The 26,750-nt window shown below is 33.8% G+C and overlaps 1 long non-coding RNA gene across 2 annotated transcripts; it reads left to right on the top strand.

Annotated features, from left to right (window-relative positions):
- Window positions 1-10,933: 10,933 nt before the first annotated feature.
- On the top strand, window positions 10,934-12,210 carry LOC133199871 (uncharacterized). 2 transcript variants are annotated; one of them, XR_009722854.1, is made up of 3 exons: window positions 10,934-10,997; window positions 11,110-11,214; window positions 12,068-12,210. It is a non-coding gene; the product is annotated as an uncharacterized LOC133199871 (long non-coding RNA). The 2 variants fall into 2 exon arrangements; XR_009722855.1 differs by having other exon boundaries at window positions 10,977-10,989.
- The last annotated feature ends 14,540 nt before the right edge of the window (window positions 12,211-26,750 follow it).

Here is a 26,750-nt window from a genome sequence, read left to right as displayed (position 1 = left end):
GCCCCATTATTAGCAGACCTATTTTTGTATTCTTACGAAGCAGAATTTGTTCGTAATCTTTTACGTGAAAAGGAAAAAACACTTGCTGTGGCCTTCAACTCCACATTTTGATCTATCGACGGCGTATTATCAATTAACAATAGTTATGTCGACTCGAAATATACATGTCTCTCAGTTGATTCGATACGCAAGAGCATGCTCTACGTATAAAAACTTTTTAATATGAGGCAAGCTATTGACAAACAAATTGACGAAACAAGGATATCAACAGTCTCGTTTGAAGTCATCTTTTCGCAATTTTTTCGGTCGATACAATGACCTTCTCAGCACATACAACCTATCATTGAGTCAAATGTTGCCTGACGTTTTTCATACCAATTGTTAGGCCATTATGCATGCACTTACCTGTCTACGGATTTTTCCGGTTTTTGTTTCCCGATCATGACAAGGAGCACACGGTGGGTGTGACCGGTCGGCAGGGGAGGCTCTCTCCTCCATGGCACCTGATCCCACCTCTAAATATTGAGGTACGTGTTTGCTCTGCTTCAATTTTATTTTGTACTTTCACACATATTACACAAATACACACAAACGTATATATAAATAAATGTACAAGACCATATGAAATAAAGAAAAAAGGGAGACAACGTAAAAACTAGTGTGAAAGTTTACAAAGTTAAAAAGAGAAGAGATAGAGAGAAGAGAGGGAGAAAAAGATGAAGGGGGGACATACTTCATGTAATAATTTGTTATAGTTTTATAGTTTTATAGTTTTGGCGAACTTACTTAAAGGGTTTTTATCCCGTCTCAAAATTTTTGGATATGACAAAGTTTACATGCTATTAAAAACATATATGTAAAAAAAACTTTGCTAGAAAATTAATATTGTTGATGTTTCAGCGGTTCAAAGTTTGAATTTCTCAATATGCATATTTTGATCGTCGATGTTACGCGCCATTGTTCTGACATCATAGGTGTCAATCCTGGTCATGCGAAGTACTTATTGTGTATACAAAAGGGCTCATTTGTTGTGTCTATTAAACCTGTTAGAAAATAATTAAGAGATAATTGGAAAATTGACAGTTAGTAAGGTATAATTTATGGCTTTAGGATGCACAAATGTGCACAAGAAAGGTTTTAGGAAGTTTTTTTCCCATATTTCCTGGACTTTGTCGAGAGATGAAAGGGGAGCCTTTTTCTGCAAATGCGATGGCGTTTATCTTCATTCAGAACAATTGTTTATGATCAGGATTTTTTTTCTGTCCTATAAAATATTTTAAAGAAAGATACAGTTAAATAATAATAAATGAAAACACACATTTTTTTTAAAGTCGCACAAAATCTAGTAGGAATGTTCGTAATGGCGTACGGCACCATTGAAAAAGTGTCATTTCTAGTACGTGATATTCACTGGTGGTACAGATAGAAGACATACAGGATTTATTTATATATAATTAATTAAAATAATAATGAAGGAGAATTTGAAATTCCCATATATATAAAAGTTTAAACTTTAGTAATTCGTTCTATCTAGTCGAAATCCCGAGTTGTCAACGGTTTCGTCTTCGGTGACCTCTCTAATTGTCGGTATATTTTCTGGTTATTTCTCTCTGCTGGACGTTCATACGTAAAAGATTGACCGTCCATAACTAAAGGAATAGAGTCGATGTCAAAATTTCAACCGGCCATATACTGTGTATTCTATTTATTTAGTGTAAAAATCTATTCAATATATTTTTTCTTACGAGAAGCTTTACGAGTTCAATTGACCATTGACACCTATGACGTTTCAGTACCACGTGACCCCTATCTAATTAGTGGAGATTTTATACTTCGAGGACCCTATATTACAGGCGTTTTATCATCTAATTACGGCCGTTTTCAACATTATTTCATAATTAAACGATAATTGTATGTTTCAAGAATATAACAGTGTTTCATTTTTAAGAAATTTAGATACGTGATAAAAACCCTTTAAATAATCCCGAAAACAAATACAATCGGAAATTCAAATTGCTACATAATGTATGAATATGTCTGTGTAACTGATATTTTCCCGGAAAAAAATTCTCAAACTACAGAAAATTACTCCAAATTAGATAAAGACAAAAAAGGAAGGAAATAAATAAATATGAAAAAGGTTACTTCTGCATGCTACACAGTAACAGTGTTAATTTTGTGTTCGTCTGTTTAATTCTTAGTAACAGGTGCGACTTATAGCTTTGATAACAAGATCGTTCATAAGCGACAGGGACCCAAATGCCTACCATTTTTTCTTTAAATGACGACCGCTACATTTGAAACATCTCTCTCAACAAGTACCTTTAGCATTCGACATCCGGCCCCGTACTCCCCATTATCACAGTAACCGTCGTGCACTCGTCCTTGGGCATCTTTAAATCGGTACACTAAAATGCTATGGTTAGCACAGGCATAGTCTGGATTGCGTAAAACATTTTTGTATACGTTTCTGACCTGTGCATAGGTATGAATTTCGGAGATGACTGAAGTGAAGATATTGCCATCTTCTGTAACACTGACACAGTTTTTCAATTTCTTCTTTGTCCAGTATGAGTGGATCCTGAGCTCGTGGTGGTACACCTTGTCACGATGTATGCTTCCATATGGAAATACTAACTTATTTCTCACTATCTTTGTTATAACATTTTCTTTTCGATACTTGGTGTTCATCTCCTGCAGCTTTTTTTAAACTCTCATTTCTTTGGAGAGTGTTCTGAGAAGTTGCTGTTAATGGTGACATTTTCCTTCTTTTGTCGAATAGCTTGGAGGATGAGTTCTTTATCGCTGTAGTTCTGTAATTTCCCTGTTATTGACCTTGGTTTAGAATTACCAGGAAATTTCTGACCATTTCGGTGTATTCTGATGAAGCCAACTTCCAGATTCAAATGCTCCTCGATCAACTCGCTAAATCAGATCTTCCTGGTCATCTTCAGCTAAATTATGTACAGAATATTGTCCTTCACTGATCTTCCTCTGAGGTCGACTATTTCGTTCTCTTGCTGAGTGACCCTTCTGTAATGGTTAACAACAATAGACTTTAAAACTTGGAGTTCTTTTCGCAAATAACTGTTTTCTAATTTCAGCGTCTCAATTTCACCAACATTATCTACGTTTTGTTGGCCGATGTATTTGATACGTTCGTCTAACCCATCTTCGTCCCAAAGATCTCGATTCATATTATTAACTGATTGCTGTAGAATATTGATATTGTCCAATTTACTGGTGATTGACCGTAAGCAATTATGGATAGCGGACATTTGAATTGACGCTCCAGTGGTTCCCGACGCCAGGGTAGGATTACACTGTGATTTGTTCTCATCCTTGCTATTTTGAAAAGCCATAATTTTTTAAAGTTACAAAATTCCAAAAACGCACAATTTTTTTTCCAATTTAACACAAAAGGAACTCTATCTAGAAAGAAACACCGCTGCAAAGTTTGGGGGGGCAACAACTAAGCCATCAAATCACAGATCGACTTATTCCTCCCTTAAATTTACACCATGACCACACTAGCCATAGGTCACGTGTAATCCTGTGCTCCAAATTTGTATCGTTTCATTGGACATTCGAGATTGAATACTTTTCGTTATTTTCATATTTCACTGGAAGCAATGGTCGATGTATATTTCTAGGAAGTAGTCTTCAACTTGAAATATGATGGAACACAAGACTGGACCCTTTTGTGATTAAGAATATTACTTATATTAACCGCATCAATTCCTTTGCAAGAAATATTTCCCTTTGTTGGGTCAATCAGGGTTCAGCTGGCATGAGTACTGTTTAGCTTTATAAATAGGCCAATTTTTGACAAATGATACATTGTGTTTTCTTTCTTGGCCCATACACATTAGAAATTGTACAAATTTGCAGTTTTTCAAGGATTAAGATTTTACACGTAAGTTACAATGAATATAATAGTGATAAAAAATTTTGTTATGCCAACAAAGGGAGATAAATTTAACAAATGCGAAAGTCATCTATTCCTAATCGTCACCTACGCCACAGAATAAAACATGACCTTTTTTTTTTAGCTCACATGAGCCTGGGTTCGTATGCATAAAAATTCTTAAGTCCTTAAGCATATACTTAAGTACTGTTTTCCTGCTTAGCAGATTGGAATTTTACTTAGCATATTGCTTAGCATGTTACATAAAACTTCTCAACTCTTAAGTATATGCTCAGCATATGCTTAAAGTTAAGCATGGTCTTTACTTTTCTTAAGTTCTTAAGCATATTGCTTAAGATATTTCAAAGAGGTAGACGAACAAAAATAATTAAAGGAAATTTACAAAAACTGATTTAAAAATATAAAGAGGTAATTAAATCAGTGAAATCAATTACAATCTACATGTATCTACTTTATTATATGGCATTTATATACTTTACAAGATGCTAGCGATTTATTATTATCAAAACGGTTAAAAATATGTTGCGTAGTTTTGTCAACGTCCAGCACCTGTGACAAATAAAGCAGTGTCGTCGGAAAAGCCCTTTTTGAGTTCACCAGTGCGATGTATTTCTAGTTATGTTAAATTATTCTTACATTTTCAGAAGAATTTGATTTACATGTATACATCCCATATTACACGTAATTTATACAATCATTCAATCGACACCTCAATCGTGGATTAATTAAGTAACGTGAGAGAAAGAGAGAGATTTAATTTAATGACTTTGTATTCAGTAAAAGCGCCAAATATTACACGAGATTATATCCACATATTCGAAACTAAACTAAATTCATCCTGGAAAAAGTGTTTACCATGTCCTCTAATGCTATAAAAAATAATTTCAATTTCAAAATTAATTTGATTAGCTCTCCCTCTCAATTATGCCTTTTTTTTCTACGTCCTCCACAGTTTGTTCATTGTTCTCTCTCTCTCTCTCTATCTCTCTCTAAGTAGTTGATAATATAAACATGTTATCGATATCAAACAAAATATTTTGATCAATTAAATCGATAAAGAATTAAAAAAAAATAGTTATAAAAGGAAGGCGAATCATTAAATACACAGGGAAAAGTGGCTCGCATGAACTTCATATAAAATTCGCACGAATATCATGCGAATTCTTCGCATGAGAAGGAGACGAAAAGGACCACGCATGATATTCGCACGAAAATATCATGCAATTTTCACATGAAATTCGCACGAATATCATGCGAAAAGAAATTCGCACGAAATTCATGTGAAAAAAAAACCCAGGTTTCATATGAATATCATGCGAAGACAAGCATATTTTTTGTACCCCAGATATTAATATCAAGCTATTATCTATGAGTGCCCCAAACCTCAATCCATTAATTCTATCCTTCTTCCTTGGAAACAGAAATTTTGCTTCTTGCAAATGAAGTTTTCTTAAGAAATTCTATTTTTCTTACTTAGTCAATTAATCCAGACACAAGTAATGCATGATTATACAAAAAGTAATTTTGAATTTGAAAGAATCAAAACTTGTTTTCTGGACTCCCTGACTAAATAAAGACATTTGTGACATCAATTTCTACATTGAAAACTAAAACAATTGATCTTTTTCTATCTTCTTTATTGAGGTTCTCATCACATAAGATTTCTTCATCTTGAGGATTCTGTTGAGAGGGTGTTGTCGTTATACCTGAAAATACAAAAGTAAACAATCTCAGGTTATTGAAATTCATAATGGAAAATATTTTTTTTGAATTAACTATGACTACCCTAGGCCCTTAAGTAGGATTAATACCTCTTGGTCATAATCACCTGTATGCCAAGTATGTTCTCCAGATACTACTCCTATAAAAAGTTGCATTTTCTGAGATACTTCTATCAACTCTATGACCTTGACCTTGTCTTATGACCTCTGTCCTGGAAATGGCATATCTTATGATCATTATCAACCATTAGGGCAGTATAATCTTTGGGAGTTACTTTTTTCAATATACAATTATATTATGTTATGGCCAAGAATTTAAACTTCAATTCCTGTTACCTCTACATTGCTTAAATGACCAACATGCAGGGTTGTTTCACTGCCTCTAGTCATAATTAAGCAACCTTTGTATTTAGTATATATCCTCATAAAAGTTATGATTATTTTATATTTTAAAAACATATCTAGTTCAAACTACCCTATGTTAGACTTGGGATATACCTTTGAGTCACAGACGAGTTTTGTCTCAAGAATGTCTACTGTGTTTCCATTACAGAGTTAATTGTGAATGAGAATAATTTAATACATTTGTACCCTTTTGACCTTGAACATATCTAAAATGCCCTTGGTACTGGGTCAAGGCTCATCTCTGGACACAAGCTACCTTTCTATCAGTTATGAGCCTAAGATTGTTTTCTTGGTTACAAAGTCATGTTCAAATAAGAATTTGATTCTCTTATTCCTCTTTTTAAAAGTTTGACAAATCAGTCTGTAAATTCCTGTTACCAGTTAGTTCATATATAATTACAAAGTGTAGGAAAAAACAAGATGTGTTTGTGAAACACTGATGCCCCTGTACGGCAGCTTATGGCGAAGGTTAAAGTTTCTCAAATGCAAGTCAAACTGCAAAGTCGAGAGTTCAAAAATGCCCAAGCACCAACCATTCAAAAGTTATGGTCAAGGTTAATGTTTTCTAAAAGTGGGTCAAACTCCAAGGTCAAGGTCAAAGGGTAAAAATAAATGGTATTCAGGGGGAAGACCTTGTCATAAGAAATATACATGCAGAATATAAAAGCCCTAGCACCAATAGTTCAAAAGTTATGGTCAAGGTTAAATTTTTTTCAAAAGTAGGTCAAACTCAAAGGGCAAGGTCAAAATTGTTGATATCAAAAGGAAGGTCTTGTCACAAGGAATACACCTGTGAAATTTGAAAGCCCTAGTACTAACTATTCAAAAGTTATGGCCAAGGTTAAAGTCTTTTAAAAGTGGGTCAAACTCTGAGGTCAAGGTCAAAAAGTCAAAAATATTTATACCCAAGGAAAGGTCTTGTCAGGATAAATATACAAGTGAAATCTGAAAGCCCTAGCACCAACTGTTCAAAAGTTATGGCCAAGGTTAAAGTTGGGTAAATTTTTACAAAAGTGGGTCAAACTCCAAGGTCAAGGTCAAATATGTTGGTACCAAAAGGAAGGTCTAGTCAATAAATACACATGTGAAATATGGACGGACGGGGCAAAAACTTATATACCCACGATTCTTTGATTACCAGGGCATTATTATAAAGTGGTTTAAAAGATAATTTCCAGACAAAACATGTCTACAGACAGACAAACAGACATGGTGATTCCAGGACACCCTTACAACTTCTTTGTAGGAGCTAGTATATAACTACATTGTAGGGGCAAAAAAGTTTTAGCTTTTACCAATAATATATGGCCCAGTGATCCTGACTTTTGAGATAATTCAATGTTTTACTACACCCACATCACTGTTTTCGTTATCCCTATAAATGCTCTCCCATTGGAAAATGGTTAGTCTGTACATTTCTGTTAAAACTTAAATTTCCTTGATCTGAGACTTAAACAAAACATGAGTTGTGCTAACTGGCCAAGTTTGCAATGGTTAAAATTGGCATTTAGGTGTGATTCTAGAGAATGTAACACGTATATCTGGAAAGTGCAAAAGTTTACAACAACAGACAGACAAGTTTTGACAGTAAAAAGCTTACTAAAGCTTCTGGCTTAGATGGAATAATTAAATTGAATATGTTCAGCTTAATGTCAAATTTAAATTGTGGAAAAAAAATCATACATGTATTTACTTACATGTACCATTGACAAATCTGTTTGCATGTATCTTCTGAGGATATAGGTACTCTGGTATTTGAAGCTGTGATGACATGCAAACTGTGCCTACAGTGAAAATTAAAAAATGTCAGATACTGTCAATTCAATAGCATTTGGTTAATTATCTCCTTAGTACCACTGCATTTTTATGCATTTATTCTATAAATTAGCAGAATATATTTAAGAATTAGATAAGCAGAAATAACCTGAATGCTTATGGTTCTGCTAGTCTGATTCAAATAACTCACAGGAAAAAAATTCCTGCTTTTCTGCGGCTTTATCCTGATTTTCTGCAATTATATTTTTGCTTTTCTATGTTTGATCTTCTATTATGGCCCCACCCTACCCCCAGGGGACATGGTTTGAACAAATTTGAATATACCTAACCTTACCTGAGGATGCGTCTGAATTTATATGGCTAATCATGGATTTGCAATTCTTTGGAAGAAGATTTTTAATGATTTCTCCTATGTATTCTCATTTTAAACTTTGATCACCAATTATGGCCCCTCCCTACCCCTAAGGGGATATGATTTGAACAACCTTGAATGTAAACTATCAAGGATGCTTTCATATAAATATGTCTAATCACTGCTTAACTGTTCTTGAGAAGAAGATTTTTCACATGTATGCCTAACATAAAAATTTGATCACCCATTTAGGCCCTCCCAACCCCAAGGGGTAATGAATTGAACAAACTTTAATCTATACTACCTGACAATGCTTTCATATAAATATGACCAATCATGGCTTTGCTGCTCTTGAGAAGGAGATTTTTAAAGATTTTTTCTATATATATATTTCTATGTAAAAATTTGTTCACTCATTGTGATCTCACCCTAGCCCCGGGGGTCATGGTTTGAACAAACTTAAATCTACACTACTTAAGGATGCTCCTTCATAAAAATCACCAATCATGGCTTTACTGTTCCTGAAAAGAAGAAATTTTAAAGATTTTTCATGTTTTCCTATGTGAAACTTTGATCACCCACTGTGGCCCCACCCTATCCCAAGGGGTCATGATTTGAACAAACTTGAATCTACATTATGTCAGAAAGCTTTCACATAAGTTTCATCTTTCTGACCCAGTGGTTCTTGAGAAGAAGATTTTTAAATATCCACACCCAATTTTTACTATTTCTTACTTATCTCCCCTTGGAAAGAGGGTATGGCCCTTCATTTGAACAAATTTGAAAACCCTTTACCATAAAGGATACTCTGTATTAAGTTTGGTTGAAATTGGCCCAGTGGTGGAGAAGAAGATGAAAATGTGAAAAGTTTATGACAACAACGACAGACGACGGACAAATTTTGATCAGAGAAGCTCCCTTGAGCCTTTGGCTCAGGTGAGCTTAAAACCAATCATGGAAAAGCAGCATGGAGTAGTTACAGAAAAGGAGACAGGTTGCAAAAATAAGATGGGGGGAAAAGTATGTCAGCCACTTGATCATAAATAACAACATTATTTATATATATTGATGTATACCTTTGCAATAAATATTTCATACTAGATTTTTTTTTACCTGTTTGCATGTAACATATATGTATAATCTTTGAGAAGCTATCAGTGTGGTATAGTGGGGGACCATCTGCTCATTTTCTAGCAAATACCTGCAAGTTAAGAATACAACATTTTAGTAAATATTTCTCAAACATGTCATTAGTAAACACAAAATAGAATATACAGTACAACTCATTTACAGGGAAGTTACTCAGACTTGCTTTCTTATAACTTATAAAGCTTCTTTATATATCTGCATGTATTTTGGAATGCATAAAAGTTTAACTCCTAAAACAACTGAGATTTACCTCTTTTTATGAGAACTGAGTTCTGTTGTATTTTCAATTTAAAATGTATAGATATGTTTACAGTGGCATTAGTGCTCCTAAATAAATACTTTTTATCTCTAGCTCAATTAGAAATCTATTGATTTATTAGCTATATTACATTACTGCTTTTATTAATATTGCAAACAGAGCGTCAAACTTCAAACTCGATGAATTATAAACATTTTTTATATCTATCCCCATTTATAATTAACCTCCTAGTGTTTTTAAAACACTGAATGTATCACGGCACACCCCAATGCCTGCCCTGGTGGCAAAAAGATCAAAGGAAACATTATTCTTTTCACTCTTTAAGTCTTGACCTTTTGGTTAAGTGATTATAGTGGATTGTACCACATAGGAAGAAAAGAAAGACCACACAAAGGGACACAACTCATTTACTATTTGCAAACTAGTGAACAACAATGTATCTAAACAGATGTGTCACCCACTGTGCATGTCATTAGTACATTGTAGTAATTATATAAATATCATGGTTCTATATAGAAGAGAGAGTAACCTCTTTGTGATTATACATGTACATTTACAAATAATGGTTTTGAATTGGTGGTGATGGGTGAATGTGAGGTGTAAAGGAGAGTTTGGAGAGGAAGAAATAGGGAAGGTCGGAGTCAGACAGAGGAAGATAAAGGAAATTCAAAATAGTAGAGTTGAAGGGATGGGAGCTAGGAGAAGGATAAATTAAAGACCCACCCCACTTTTTTCCAGGCCACCCTTCCATTATGTATCTATTTTTAGAACAAAATGATTGACTTACAGTCTGATTAAAAAAATTAGGTATATCCTAATATACATGTATAACTTTACAGTGCTGTATATTGCTTGGTGAGGTTTACACCATCCACCAGACCCAGGTGCAACAGGCAAAGAGTGCCTGTGCCAGGTCCATCTTATTTCAACATATCTATTTATTAAGCTGTCAGCATACATGTAACTATATTGCCAATAAATTATATTACATTCATCTGGTGATAAAGGAGAGGATAAAAAATATGACAAACTTACAGAAAATATGCAGTTGAATTTAGTCTGCTCTTTCTTGTCTGCTTTCTCACCCGCATGATGACGTAATATGTGACGTACGACATTCCATAAAAACCTACTTTTGGTTTCGTTAAATAAGTGTATACCCCGTAGTCATCAAAGTTCCGACTAAGACGCGGAAATAAATTTTCAAAATAAAGATTTAAAGGACAAAAATTATAGTTATTTAGATATTTCCCGATTCTGTGATGAATACGAAAGTGAATGGCCGATTTATCCAGGTTCTACTTGCACTTCCTGTTACAGAAAAAAACGAGTGTACCCTCCTGTGGCTTGTTCCAGAGTTTCCTTTGGGATTTATGTGCTCTAATCCCTTGAAACGACGGTGAATATGTATGTACTGTTAATTGTTTGTCATATTTTGTGTTTAAAATGTAGATTCTTATTGTTATTCATTTTGCAACGAAAATTTTCAGAGTAAATTCGGATCTCGTTTTCGTTTCAGGTTCAAGCCAGGTGAATTGAATGGTTCCGTTTCATCGAAGTCATAATGAAGTTATGCATTTTTTATGCTAAGCGACATTTATTTGAAGGCTTTACTAAATTTTGAGTAAGTAATTAACATTAAAAGTGATTTCTAATTGTGTATATTGTTCTGACACATGTGCAGAGACTTGTAAACACGACTTTTACAGTGTATCACACAAAATATTTTAGGACGCAGGTCCCACAAAAGATCCAATTTTCTTGGGATTAATCTCACAAATGTGGGGGTTATGAATGAAGAAATTCCATGTAATAATTAAACTGTTGCATTTGATATATTCTAATTATTTTATGCAGATTTAAAAAATCCATCTTTTCAGCATTATAATATCTGTAAAACACATAAATCCAATTGGAATATCATAACTAAAATGGACTTTTATATCTAATTTGGACAATAGGTTCCAATAACAACCTTATACAGTGTTTTCCCTTTATTTCAAAGTAAAGCATTAGAGATCAATTGTATCTGGCTTTGGGTTGATGTTTATGACAAATCTCTGTGGACCTTACAACAATTAAATTTTATTTTGGTTTTTTTTTTATTTCAAAGCGGCATTTTTATCAATTGAAGCGATTAATTTGGCCGGTAGCTGGTTCTTAGGGAAATCACTACTTATATAGAGAGTTGCATGGTCAATAACATGTTCTGATGTCTGACATATGCCCCTGTTGTGCAGTTATTAATGTAAAAAACACAGGGTCTTCTGTTTTGCTCAAAACATGTAATACCAGTGCAGTTTAACATAAACAAGTTGACAAAACATGGACCTTTCAGGTGATCACATGGAATTTTTTGTTTGTAATGACAGATCCTATTCAGTAATTATAGGAGTTAGCCCTTTTGACTGAAACAATTGGAATATCAGTATGGGTAGTAATATAATAAAATTTTTTATGATTTAATTTCTTTGTAGGAAATGCTTGTCAGGACAAAAGACTGAAAAACTGCCTTTAAACACAGCCATCATTAATGTAAATGGATTCATAAGGAGCATCCAAACAATATGATATTAGGATCATCAGAGACTGGCAATTTTTTACCACTCACTGTGATAGATGCATCTAAATAAACATTAAAATGTTAAATTTTTTTGTTCATTGCTTTTCCTCATATGGTATCAATATTGCATAATATTCTTGTGAATATCGCATGATTTTCACACGAAAAACAGACAAAGTGGAATTCGCATGGATATCATGCGAAATTTTAGTCGCATGAAAATCGCATGAATTTCGCATGAAATTTGAGTGATAACATTCATATGAAATTCGCATGTGGGACTTTTCGCATGATTTTTGTATGATTTTCGCATAAATTTCATGCGAAAAGGCAAACGCATGAAAATCATGCGAGCCACTTTTCCCTGTGTAAATATGACTGATATTTTTCATAATATTATTTCTTTGCTTCTTCATCATGACATGTGTTTGTTTACATTTAAGTGAAAGCGGAAGTGACTTTATTGATACGGCAACAGTGTACTTAAGCAGATTGCGATATGATATAAGCTAAGAATCGCTAAGCATGTTGCTTAGAAGTTTTATGCAACGGCATGTTACTCAGCTAAGAATATGCTTAAGAAATTTAAGTATATACTTAAAAAAATTCTTAGAATTTTTATGCATACGAATCCTGGATTCTAAAGGCAATGATATATATAGGTATTGCAAATCTTAGAAATCTTTCTCTACTCCTTATGTAGCGAAAAATCTGTTTGCCTGGGTACATTTATTTTAAGTTAAAGGTTCTTTAATATATTATGCATAAATATTATTTTACTTGTTCCAGATGCCTTGTAGTATTTGTATGAGCAATTCCAGAAGAAAGTAATTTTCAGAGACAAAATTATTGATGATTTTTATTATGACTGGGCTGGGTTAATTTCAAGACATTTTGAAATGCATTTAGCCCTTTACCTAATATTATAACTGACTTTACATCTGAATATCACATGTACAAATTGCTTGCTGATGTAATTGACTTTACATTTATATATCACACGTAAAAATTGCTAGCGCTTCATGAAAAATATGCCTATGTGCAAGTCTGTGTGATTTACACACCAATAATTCACACTAAACTTAAAAACATTCCTTATATTTACATTTTATAAGTTTAAATGCAAAAAAAATATACTCAATGTTTGAATTTCTCGCTGCCCTATATCGTTATATTTTCAGTAACGTGTCTGTAACCTCATTGTTACGTCACTAGCGCGAGTTTCTCAGTGTATATTTCTACGCTTGAGTATACACAAAAATGGTTTTCAAATCAAGTTCACAGTTGGCTTAGTAGAAAAACACAGCAAATGTAAATATACCTGTATATACATGTGGGGATCCAGTAATTTTTTCCAGGGAGGGGGAAGGGCAGGGCTATCACACCACATTTTTGGACTAGTGCAAGGACCGTAAAAATTGGGAAAATTAGCAATCTTTTAGGGAATTTTGGAAAAAAAATTTCAATTAAAATCATTGTATATTGGGTTTCTTGTATTTTTTTCAGCAAAATTTGTTTTTCGTACAGTAAAAAAATAAGAACGACAAGTTTGGTTATTATTTAATTTACTATATGTTCTTAAATTATAGGGAAAACGACTATTGGGAAAAATTAAAACATTCAAATGGGGAAAAGGTACCTTTTTGAATTGGGAATGGGACCTTTAAATTGCCCCAAATATATGCAATCGAGAGGGGGATCCTTGCTAAGGCTACAAATGTTGAGGATTGATTTTTCTTTTTGACAAACAAAAAATAACAAACGGGGGGGGGGGGGGGGGGGGGGGTTAGGACAAGTCATTTCAGATGTATGATACTCCTCACTATTTTTTAGGGTGCTTTTTTCCTAGGGGGTCCAATACCATTTTTGTTAATTTATGTAGAATTTAATATCTTTGAAAATCGCAAGGGGTACTCTGTAGATCCACACATACTGTATGCATAGTATAGCAACTACTTCTCAAATGTTAGGGCATAATTATTAATAGTATTATATGTACATAACTAATTTCTTTTTAGGACTATTGATCAAAGGAGGTATTGGTTTTGTATTCAACATTCATATAACAGAATGTCTTTTAATAGTATTTTTTTTAGTATTCCTCATACTGAATTGATTTATTGATTGTATGTTGTTTTATGTCTCATTCGAGAATTTGTCACTCATATAGAGACGTCACCATATACCGGTAAAGGGCTTCAAATTTTGACCTTTACTCGGCAATCAGGGCCATTGAGCAGTGAGGGATCTTTATCGTGCCAACGCCTGTCGTGACACGGGGCCTCGGTTGTTAAGGTCTCATCCGAAGGACCTGAAACTTTCACTTCAAAGGGTCGAGCGCATGGCGAAGGAACAGTTGCTATCCATTTTTTATCGAGTTAGGTCAGAGATTCGATTTCACGACCTCCCGATCACGGAGCGAGCGCTCTACCGACCGAGCTACCGTGAACGGTCATCATATTGGATATATGAATAAAAGATAGAAAAAATAAATTAGCATCAAGCTGGCATAGTTAAAAATACCACACATTATTTTTTTAAGCCAGAATCAAATAAAGTATAGATCATAGATGCATTATTTCTCAAAGCCATCAGCATGGCTTGCTTTTCTTGAACTGGGTCTTTTTTTCATTTGAGCAAATACAATTTGAGTGAAACCTTTGATTTCAGTCTTGAGTTTTGACCTGGAAGCTCATCTGATCCAATGGTTCAAGTGAGTTTTTCTTATCCCTTATTGTTAGTATTCCTCTCTTACTCTACAGAACTACTGGACCAGTTTTTACTAAACTTGGCACAAACTCTTTTTTGTTCTAATAAAGGGCCAAGTTTATTTTCAAACGGGAGACAACAAAAATGATCAGATGTAAGTAAACAATAAATCCATTTACTGTAGCATGAAACAGAATTGTATCTTAAATTTTGGAAATATTTTCTGGGTATTTTTTAGCCATTGGTTTCACTAGGATGTTTTATTTTCATACTAGTTATCATGAAAAAATTGACAGGAAATAAGTTCCCCCTCCCACCCAGGTACTTCTTGATTATGCATGATATTTATATTACTCCTACTTTATTTTCAGGGTTTGGGACCCATTTTATGTTACGAGTTTCAACTTCACCTGATAGAATTTTAGTACATCATACATTTTAGACTTATGGACAAAAAACATGCAATGTGAAGATAAGTAAGGAGAACAAAGCCCTGATAAATTTCAGATAAAAGATCCGGAAAAAATATTGCAGTGAATAACTATGAAGAAAAAACAGTCTTGGCAAATTTCAGAAAATTTTTAATGGAAGAATGCACATGTTGTTCCTGAACGGTTTGTATGTGAAATTTGTCCCATTGAAATCATTTGACACTCCATTTGAAGTGATGCATTTTTGATAAATGTTTACATGAAATGTTTCTATTTGACACTCTATTTAAAGTGTCACATCTGTTTCTCAGATTTTAGCTAATGAAGTGAAAACTGCATGAGTTAACAAACTTGAATTTCTGCATTGATATTGAATGCATTCATTAAAGCTGACATAATTTCTTAAAAACGCAACATTTACATCAATGTACGACTTGTTTCATACCAACTATTCCGCCATATTTCTTTCAGATACCTTGTCTTATTGTAACGATATATACCCCAGTGCCCTCGTTACACTTGAGTGAACTTTTGGTTTGGCTATCGACGCGTGCACATCTCCGATAGTAAAGTAATTGGGAACACATGAATTGATGAAAACATTTTAAAACCAAAACAGATAAAAACAGTCATAACGAAAATTATGAATAATTATTGTTTTGACTAACATAAATGCAAGTTTGGAAGAAAAAACATAGTTGCGCGTGTTTTTTAAAAGCATACCAATATATGCACAATAAACTTGAAATAATACACAGTAAAACTCGTACAAACAATTTGCAATAATCTATCGTAAGAATGGAACAGACCACCAGTTCACCAGCGTATTTCCTATGCATGTCCATATGCATTCCAATACAATTGATGCATATCGAGAGAACACGTCGAACACTGTAAACCTATTCATACCTGGAAATAGACCGATGTACCCTTTCGAACATGTGCACATGCTGAATAATTCACACCTTGTATTCCATTTATTGAATTAGCATCACAAAAAGTAATAAACTCCATAAATACTCAACAGTAAACACCTTATCACATCATCGTACAGCCTAGCACTCGAATACGCTTAGTCCGTGCAGATCAGATTTTGGTTAGGGAAAATATCAAAAGTAAATAAGGGAATTAGTATTTGTGCGACTGGGTAAAAAATAAGAAATCACTAAAAAAAGTCTGATTGCTGATTATCTAAAAACTAAACTGAGTAATGTGGTGTAAAAAATGAATTAGAACACGACATGAGAGCATTTAACCAGAACACAAATTAAAAAATATACACATACGTGGAGCTGGGGGGGGGGGGATACTCCCTTTTCTCAAAGTGTCTTTCAGGCACTTAGCATCTAAGAAATAATTGACACTTTACCTGAAAAATCTTTGACAAGCAAAAAAATTAATAATAAAAAATATAATAATAATAATAATAATAAATAGTAATAAAAAGAAATAAAATACAAAAAAAATCTCCAAAATCCTATTTTTTGGCGGGGATGGGGGGGGGGGGCAACTTTTTCGAGGATTTGACTATAGTGCAACAAAAAGTGGAGGAGATCAGCCTTTGAGTGTGTATTTCATACTAAACAGTAAAACATTATGCTCGGAAATAAAGCGGGGCATCCCCCATCCACGCGTTCGACAGGGATTTTTTTTTATTTTAAGAATGGCTGCCCCCCCCCCCCCCCAACTCTAATCCAACATTATTGTACATTGTACTCAAATATTTTTCTGCCGAATATGATAGTATGAATGGAATCTGTCCCTCCCCTGACTAGGGATTTTTTTAAATGCCTGTTTTCCTTCTTCACTTCCCTTACTTCATTTTCCTTCTCCCCCAATTTTTAAGTGCCTTAAGTTTTTCTCTTGCTTGTCAATCATTTTACTGCCCCTTCTCCGCCTAGCATACATACATTTTGAGAAACGGTGCTACGTGCTTGTTTTATATGCATGTATAGAAAGTCTTTTCAGATTGGAGAGTTGTCGCAGGTAGTCTAAAATTTGGTACCTATTCAATTTCTTGTATTTTGAAAAAAATCTTAAAAGATAGTTTAAGGTAGGTCGCGGGTTTGCTTTTGTCATCAATTTTGGTACACAATTTCGACGATTCGAGCGGTTGTTTTGTGCACATTTGATTATGACGTCAGTTACGTCACAAAGGCGACATTGCGTTGTTTCCCGTATAATTCTCTGTAAATAACTTCATAAATGGTCTTCAGGTACGAATCAAGTAGATTAATACAAAATGCATGCTACTGTACGTAAACCTCGTACATGTATGAACCAAGATCGGGTATTATTAAATGACAGTCTGAATTCTGATGTGATTTTGTGTAATGTCTTAGAACAAACTAAATACGATACCAAATGAAAGGAATAATTATATTGTAAGTGTTACTAAACCGCTAAAAGTCAATCAAAATAAATCAGCGTAAAACTTAAGGTATGCAAAAAGAGAATTATTATAAATTTCTTAGCCAAAAGTTGAAGCGTTTTATGTGCGCACGTATTTTGCACCTCAAAGGGAAGTGCGTATTGCACCATGTTTGCCGAGGCGAAACTTTTCAGGATGGAATCGATCCTCAACACTTAAAACGGATGAAATTTAATTACAGTACGTGTAATTTCCTGTTACTATTATTTCAATCATCATAATTATTAATTTGTTTATTTTGTATTTGAATCTCGTGTAGTCGCTATGTATATGCAGGCTAACAAATTGTGACCGCGTGTGTTCAAGTGCTAGTGACAATTTGTTTATCGTTGAGTTACAAATTGAGTTATTTCTTCTGTGATGCATATTTCAATAAAAGGAAAATAGGAAGTAATTCTTTCGACATGTGCACATCCCTGTAGCGATAGCTGTATTCCAGGCAGATGAGTTTAAAGAGTTCGGCGCGTTTTCTCGGCATGCATGCATGTATTTCTTCAATGCGTAAGTTGCATAGTATGTGCTTATACCGTGTAGCATGCACAAAGCTCAACAGTACAGTGGGGGGGGGGGGGGGGTTGGAAAAAAATGCGTGTGCATGATAGCTTCTTTATTGTTCAAATATATATGTAATGTAAATCAAACATGCATTTGCCGTTTTGATTTTTATGCATTGCATCAAAATTATTCAAATTTTATATACACCTTTCCAGTTTTCAGTAAAATTCCTAGTTTTGGTAGGATTGTTAGATTTTTTGCATGTTCCAAAACTGCTTTATCGGAGATGTGTACAGGCCTACATGTTTTCGGTCAGTTCATGGCGTGTTCCAAAACTTTGCTATCGGAGATGTGTATATGCCGACAGCCAGGCTAGAAAATCACTCAAGTGTAAAAAAGGAATCAGGGTTTATATTGCCGGTAAAATAAGTGAGCGAATCTGAAAGAAATATGGCGGAAAAGGGAGTTCGGAATCGAAATAAGTCGTACAAGGATGAAAATATCACATTTTTAAGAGTTCATGTCAGCTTTAAATTTGTATCTATATTTACCAAAGTAATTCAGGCATTTGCTATTTGAATATTTGCAAATATTTTCCTTGCCATTTGCCGGAAAGAAGTAATTTACACATTTATTTTAATTTTGCATGTGATAATTTTTAGGCCCAAATACTGTATAGGAACCTTGAAAATACATGTTCAAAATATGGGAGCTCCTATATGGCCTAAATTATGGCCGTATATGGAGTCAAAAGTAAAAGAGGGTAAAAATTATGAGAAGCTGTACAAAATCTTTTCCACATCAGTGTCAGAAAAAAAGTTAAAATTTGATAGAGTTACTTGTAATTGTACATATTTTAAATATAAAAATGAGAATTAATGCAGTTCATCCATATGTTTGACCTTGAGGACAAATTCACACTCAAATCTTGTATTCAAAACAAGAGGCCCATGGACCACAACGCTCAATGTTTTTCACTTCGGCCTTGCTGCTCTGCAACAGATTTTTCCCCAATATACATTTACTCTTAAGTAAAATTTTGATTTCCTTTTGTGGAACCCCCCCCCCCCACCTTATACACAGATTTAAAAAACATTGAATTAAAGCTACCAAAGAATACTTCCACATTAATATGATTCATCATGACTTTGCTGTTCTTGAGAAGAGGCATTTTAAAGATTTTCCTATATAATCCCTATTGTGGCCCCACCTTACCCCCAGGGGCCATGATCTAAACAATTTACGACCTACACTACCTCAGTAAGCTTTCACACAAGTTTTATCTTTTCTAGTCCAGTGGTTCTTGAGAAGAATATTTTTAAAGATTTTTTTTATGTGGATGTATTTCAATGCAAAACTTGGATCCCTTATTGTGGCCCTACCCTATCCCAAGGGGACCGTGATCTGAACATTTTATAATCTACACTGCCTCAGTAAGCTTTCCTCTCGGTTTCATCTTCTCTGGTCTAGTGGTTCTTGGGAAGAAGGTTTTTAAAGATTTTTCCAATATATTTCAATATAAAACATTGATTCCCTATATTGTGGCCCAATCTTACCCAAAGGGGCCGTGGTTTGAATAATTTAGAATCTACACAACCTCAAGAGGCGTCCACATAAGTTTTACCTAAATATTTTTATGAAACTTCATGTGATGATTAGAGATACTCAACTGGATCACATTTTTTGACCTTGACATTTCCTTTTACCATGACCTCATTTTTCTTAAATTAATGTTTAGCTCAGTTTCAAGATCAATTTAAGATATGTTTTATCAAACCTTATATGAAAAATAGATTGATGAGACCTATTCAACTTCATCAACATTTTTGTCTTAACTTTTCTTTGACTTGACCTCACTTTTCTTAAATTAATGTGTACTTCAGTTTCAAAAAACCTATTCATTTTGATCAAACTTCATACGCTTATCCATATTGAGAAGAGCTACTCACATTGCATGAACATTTTTTACTTTGACCTTGACATTTCCAAAATTTTTGTAAGACTCGGTTTAAAAAAATAAATCAAGATATTTTTATCAAACTTCAGATGTTGATACATTTGGAGTGTTATTGTACTGCATCATAAAATGTTGTCCATGACTTTCCCTTTGATCTTGATATTACTTTTTTCTTAAATATGCATATATCTCAGTTTCAACAAAACTATTCAAGATATTTTTGTATAAGCTTAGGCATTGATAAGTTATTGTCAAGTTTTATTTTCAGGTAAGTTGAATTTTTTTCCCTCTGGCTGCCCCCCCCCACAACACTTTCAAAAACGATGTAACGTCTCTGTACAGGGATAATCGACTGAAATCACTCAGAGCAAACATGTAATCAGGGACCCCCCACTCCCCCCGTTAACATCCAATCTAGGCTACTTGTCATATAGAACATATCTAGTAGTGGTACACTTTTACCTGGAAATTTTGTTAAAATATTGTCACAACAGCTCTTAATCTGGACAATCTCCATACATCTGCAAAATTAGACAATATTTTGGTGTTCTGGTTCCACAGTAAAGTAAATAACTAATGAGTAGTGAAAATAAAAAAAATCAAGACAAGTCATTATAGTTTGACTTCTGAAAACCTGATCGATCGATCAAAGCTGTCAGTTAGTTTCCATGAATGACTTACTGCAGAGACTTATTTGATTTATAATTACATTACTCCAATTTATCTATATATGAAACATATTTCACCAAATAATTTCACTTTCCTTCAATGGAGAAGTACAGAGATAATTCGAATTTCTTTTCTCTTAGGTAGCTCTAGTTCGATTTGCAGTTTGACTGGACTCAATGGACACAATAAACTGACAGCTGATTTAAGACTCATTACTTTTATCAAATGAATGCAAGTCACTTACTTGTACATGAATGATATATGGTAGTCTTTACTTACCGCTTTTACATATTTTATGATCGCATATGCATATGGCCTTTTCACATGACGATCTCTCTAGCATCGACGTTTGTTTTCCGTCACGCTTGAAATAATGTTTCTTCACGCTCAACAGGTCGAGACCACTAGATTTTCTGACGTCAGCATAAATTTGCATGTAGATTAGCTATCTGTTTACTTTACCGACTGTTGAATGAGTCGCAGTGCATTATGGGCTACTACAAGTATCAAAACGAACTCAGTTCTGTTGAAAATAAAGGGCAACTTGAATTGTTTCTTGGAAACTCATTTTCAATTCTTTTTGTATATTCTTGAAAGAAATATTGAAAATGATTTATAATCTTTCATTTCTATGATCACATTTACAAAATTTGCTTTGTGAAGCCTTATATCAACTTTATAATACATCGGAGTAAAACATTGTTCAAAGAGACGTAGGTGCTATTGTGTCGATAAAGCATTGGATGTGGTTTTTTTTTCACGTGATATACATGAACATAGTTTTAGACAGCAGTAAAGGCGCAATTATTAAACTCTTGAATATCATCAAAATGTTTTTATGTACACGCAAACGTCAAAACGTTTGTACGGTATTTGAAGCCACTATTAATCATCTAAAACAACTCAAATATCAAATGTGAGCATGGAACAGTGTCTAGAATATAATCTTTCAATTTCAGTCTTATAAAGTAAAAAAGATATACGGTTTTTCCTGAGACCAAGTAAATATTATGCAGTAAACCGAAGAAAACCACATGTCGCTATTGAATCGTAAACACATAGTAGACCATCATGCTTTGCGAATCATTCAATTGATTGGAGAATGGGTTTGACGAAAACATCGACATGAAAAGTGCCTTCCATAAAAGGTAGTGTACCCGACTTGCTCAAGATCAGCAGTCACAATAGTAATCGCTGTCTTTGCCAGCCGTTCAAGATAACTATTGTTTCCACAGGAGGACAGAGTTCTCATTCCTGTCACTAAAAAGAAGTTATCTTTTCTGTTGAGAAATAAAAATAATTGCGAACAAGGCCGCAAAGTTATAATGACGACTTAGTAAATTAATTTTAAGTGTGTACATTTTATTATGTTTAGAAGCGTAAAAGAAAAATAATGAGCACATTGACTGACAAGATTATAATTGTTAAGTGAGAATATTTATTATAATATTGGGGCAAAATAAACATAATGTGTACACATGGACAGACAAGATTAAATTTGTCGCGGGAAAATAATAATGTCGATAAACAAAACAAGATTCTTTTTAATTTTTGGGTGAGATAATTATTTGGTACACTAATATAGGAAAAAAAAAAATATAAAGATTTGGGGGGACCCTACGGCTTTCCAAAAGAATCATACATAGATATTTCAATTTTCTTTCTTTATATGATTTTTAAATGCTTATTATTAATTAAAAATTCTTATTATTATTAATAATAAATGCTTATTTAAAACATATATTGTTTAAAACATATTTCGTTCAGCAACTGATGGAACTTCACGTGTAAAACTACATGTAGTAGATGATATACAAACATTTACAACGTTGGATTCCGTGATTGAAACAGTGGCAGCAATTGTAAACTGTGATCGCCAATCTATAGACCTTGTTGGTATACATCCTGACAGCAGTTTTATCATTGTAATAGAAATGGAAAGGAAACTAGCGCAATTACTTTCAAGGAAAACACCACAAGAACTGATGAAATTAGCAGAATTCAAAATTGATAAGATTAACATTGACGGAGATGATATCACTATCACCGAACCAGGTAAAAGAAATACTTAAACTAAGGTAGAAGTGAAATACTAGTATAAAATAATAATAGATTAAACGTTGATTTTGAAAATTTTATCGATGTGTAAGCTCTTGACATTTTACTCACAAACTAAAGAAAAGTGCGAAGATCTGGTTACTTACACAATAATACACAGTAAAATCACCTTAACAAAAAATATTAAAGTTCTTTTTTCATAGCTCATGCTAGAGGTTACCCCTGCATGGTTTTCAATCCAATATGATGCTTCGGAAAACAAAATATAAAAGATCGTAATTCGTTAAAGCTAATTATATATAATTGTTATCAAATATAATACATATTAAATATAATGAATATATAAAATTATATATAATCATTAATTCACGTTTTGTTCTTTTAAGCATAATGTGCATGAACATTTTTAGCAACAGTTTTCTGCTCTCCGCTGATATTCTTAAACTTATTTGCTAAAAATTAGGCCCCTTTCGTACCCACATATTGATTTACATCGTTCCAGGTAATAGTAATGAATGGTGATTTGGAAAATACATCTCTTAGAAAATATCGTCGTTTAACAGCACTCATTTCGTATCATCTTCGCTAGCCAAGGGTGACGATCCGCTCCTCTCCTCTTTTCACCCTTGGCAGATTGAGTAAGGATTTTGTTAGCGCTGCCGAGCGCCCCCTATTGGAAGTCGTCTTTAGCTTACGTCAACTTCAGCCAATCAGAGTTTACGTAACATGAGCAGTAACCATCAAAAATGGCTGCGTCCATGGAAGATAAGGTCGAAGCCGTTATTTGCAGAAGATTTAATATTCCCTCGCTCAGACCGAATCAAAAGAAAGCTTTGAAGGCTGTAATGGATAGAAAGAATGTTTTTGTCGGTACCAAAACAGGAAGTGGAAAATCTCTGACCTATGAATGCATTCCAGTACTTTTTCCAGGAGCATGCATCGTAATAATAATGCCGCTGATTTCCATCATGTCTGAACAGTGCAAAAAATTGACTGCTTGAGGTTTCAAGGCCACTTACGTAGGAAAAGACTCGCATGAAACTAATTATTCAATAAATGGGGGAATATGATTTTATTTACTCTAGTCCCGAACAGCTAGTTGGTGACATGAAATGGCGAGATGTTCTGTAAATCTGAGGTCTACCAGCGAAAGCTAAGATTGTATGTTGTTTGACGTCCCTCTTGAGAATTTTTCACTCATATGGAGACGCCACCACTTGCCGGTGGAGAGCTGCAAATTTTGTCCTATACTCGGCACTAACGGCCATTGAGCACCGAGGGATCTTTTTCGTGCCAGCACCTACTGTGACACGGGACCTCGGTTTCATCCTAAGGACCGGTCTCCACGTTCACCACAGTGGGATTCGAATCCGCGACGTAAGGATCAACTCTTTACTTCGCGACTCTAGAGCAGACGCTCTAACCACTGCGCCACGCTTGCGAGGCGAAAGCTAAGAGCAATTGTAGTCGATGAAGCACATACTGTTATACAATGTCGAGTGATTTAAAGTTACAGGGAAGCTGAGGTTATAACAAATTATAAAATATTCATAATATAAAATATATTGCGCCTGTCTTGTAAATGAATTTCTATATATGGATACCTTGGTTCAGAATTTAAGTTACTCGCTGGAAAATAAGCTAATAGGAGAGAATCTCAGGATAAGAAAACAGAACCTTTTAGAGAATGGTCTTCAAGAATAGGAGAATGTGTTCAAACACTCAAATAGTGGCACTTACAGCAACGGCAGGTCCAACCAACAGAAGAAGAATAATGAATCAATTGTGCTTTTTTACCAATGTAGAAATTGTTGTTGAATCCCCTGACAGATGGAATATAAAAATATCCTCTAAATGTATTCCTAATAATGACCAAATTGAGAATGTGTTTGCATGGTTAATTTCTGACTTGACAACACTAAAAGAAAAGATGCCACGTCATGTTTTTTTTACGAGTCAATATCTGATGTTTCAAAACTGTATGTTGTTTTTGTTAAAATATTTGGTGCAAACTGTGATTTGATGAACATATAATTATCAAAGTTAATCTAATGAAAAGATGAAGGAAACATAAGAGCTGACATGGCTGTGGATGGGATGATTAGAATTCTTATCTGCACTAATTCTGCAGGAATGGGTGTTAACCTTTTCGGCCTGAATAATATTGTTCATTATGGATTACCCAGAGAATTGGACACCTTTGTGCAGCAAATGGGGCGCTGTAGTAGAGACGGCACACTGTCAAAGTAACTCATATTATTTAAAAACCACAAGTGACACTTGACGAAGGTTGAAAGTAAACTCGTAAAAGTAGTAAAAAACAACGATGAATGTAGGCGAAACAATCTGTGCAAAGCATATGTCATAGAAAAACTAATATTATGCCAATTCATAATTGCTGTGATGTTTGTGAGAAGAAATGTAGTTGTGATGATGACAATTGTCCTAACACCCACAAAGCTTACCAAATGACAGAACAGGAAGAGGAAGCAGAGGAAGAAATGAGTAAAGAGGTGTCTGAAGAAGACAGAAGATTTCTCAAACAAAAGTTATAAACTTTGAAATATCAAATATCAGTTGAATTTACAGTGTTTTTCAATTTGAGTTAATCTATGGTTTAACAGATAAAGTTATTGATGGGGTTGTTGAAAAATGTCATCTTATATTAAATCCAGATGATATCATGAAGTTGTATCAAATATGGTCATATGCATCAGCTGTTATTGTTTGCAATATTGTGAATGAAATATTTGGAGACACAGAATTTTATCAGAATGATACCGACTCTGAATAATAAAGTTCTTTGAATAATAAAGTGCCCCACCACAGCATGCTATGCCCATCAAATATTGTTTAACTATCAAAAACAGTTTATAGTGCAAGAAATCATTTCAACCGTGATACAAAGATATCAATGATTTTTCCATTCCTTATAATGTTTGATTAATTGATGTACATACATATCCTGTGGTATAAGCATTAATTATAACAAATAATACATCAGATATTTCTTAACTGGTTGTGTTAGAGTTTAACAAATGCCAATCTGTTTATTGTATATTTTATTATCTGGACCTGACAAACAGTTCACCCAATTGATTTTGGGGTCAAAAGGGTCAAGGTCCTAAAGTGTTATGCTTTTTCATTTGAAATACTTTCCGATCATTATCTGGAAAGCCTTATACGTGATCATCATTATAAAACTATTTAAACAGGTTGGTTGCAACAAGTAGTTGACCCATATTGATTTCAAAGTCAAAGGTCATTTACTTTATGACAATGGCCATTTCTAATGTTGTCCAACCAGAAATAATAATCCTTTCTTTGACATTTTTCAAAACTTATAACACAGAAACATCAATGACCTAATGGATGTCAAACATCACTAGTTTAATGCTGTATATATTCATTATCGGTTAAGGAGGTATGGGACACCTGAGGCACTTTTTTCTGAAATTATATAATTTCATCTTTCTAATTTATCTTCAATCTAGATAACCACGTAGTGTAGTGAGACAGAGCTTATGATATTTGAGGTTCAAAACATGCACAGAATTTATTGGTGCAACTTTTTAAAGAACTTAATAAATGAATTTTTTGGCCAAAATTTTTTATAAAAAATAACAAACACAACGAATCAACATATATCTTTTAATATTACATTGTATTTTAAAAAAGATAAATAACTATGATAAAGGCATAATATGGCACTCAATTAAATGCTATACTCTGTAAGGTAAATAAATTCATATTTTTAACTATTTTAAAACATCGAAAAAGACTGTAAACACCAAGTTCATCAATTCATCAATAGTTGCAATTCATAGCTCAAATAATAAATTTTTGT

Source organism: Saccostrea echinata, unplaced genomic scaffold (genome assembly GCF_033153115.1).
Source record: "Saccostrea echinata isolate AGI-Se365-2 ecotype Australia unplaced genomic scaffold, CSIRO_AGI_Sech_v1 ptg000036l, whole genome shotgun sequence".
NCBI classification, from domain to species: Eukaryota; Metazoa; Mollusca; class Bivalvia; order Ostreida; family Ostreidae; genus Saccostrea; species Saccostrea echinata.
The sequence above is the reverse complement of the archived record's forward strand: the minus strand, read 5'-3'. Positions and strand labels throughout refer to the sequence as shown.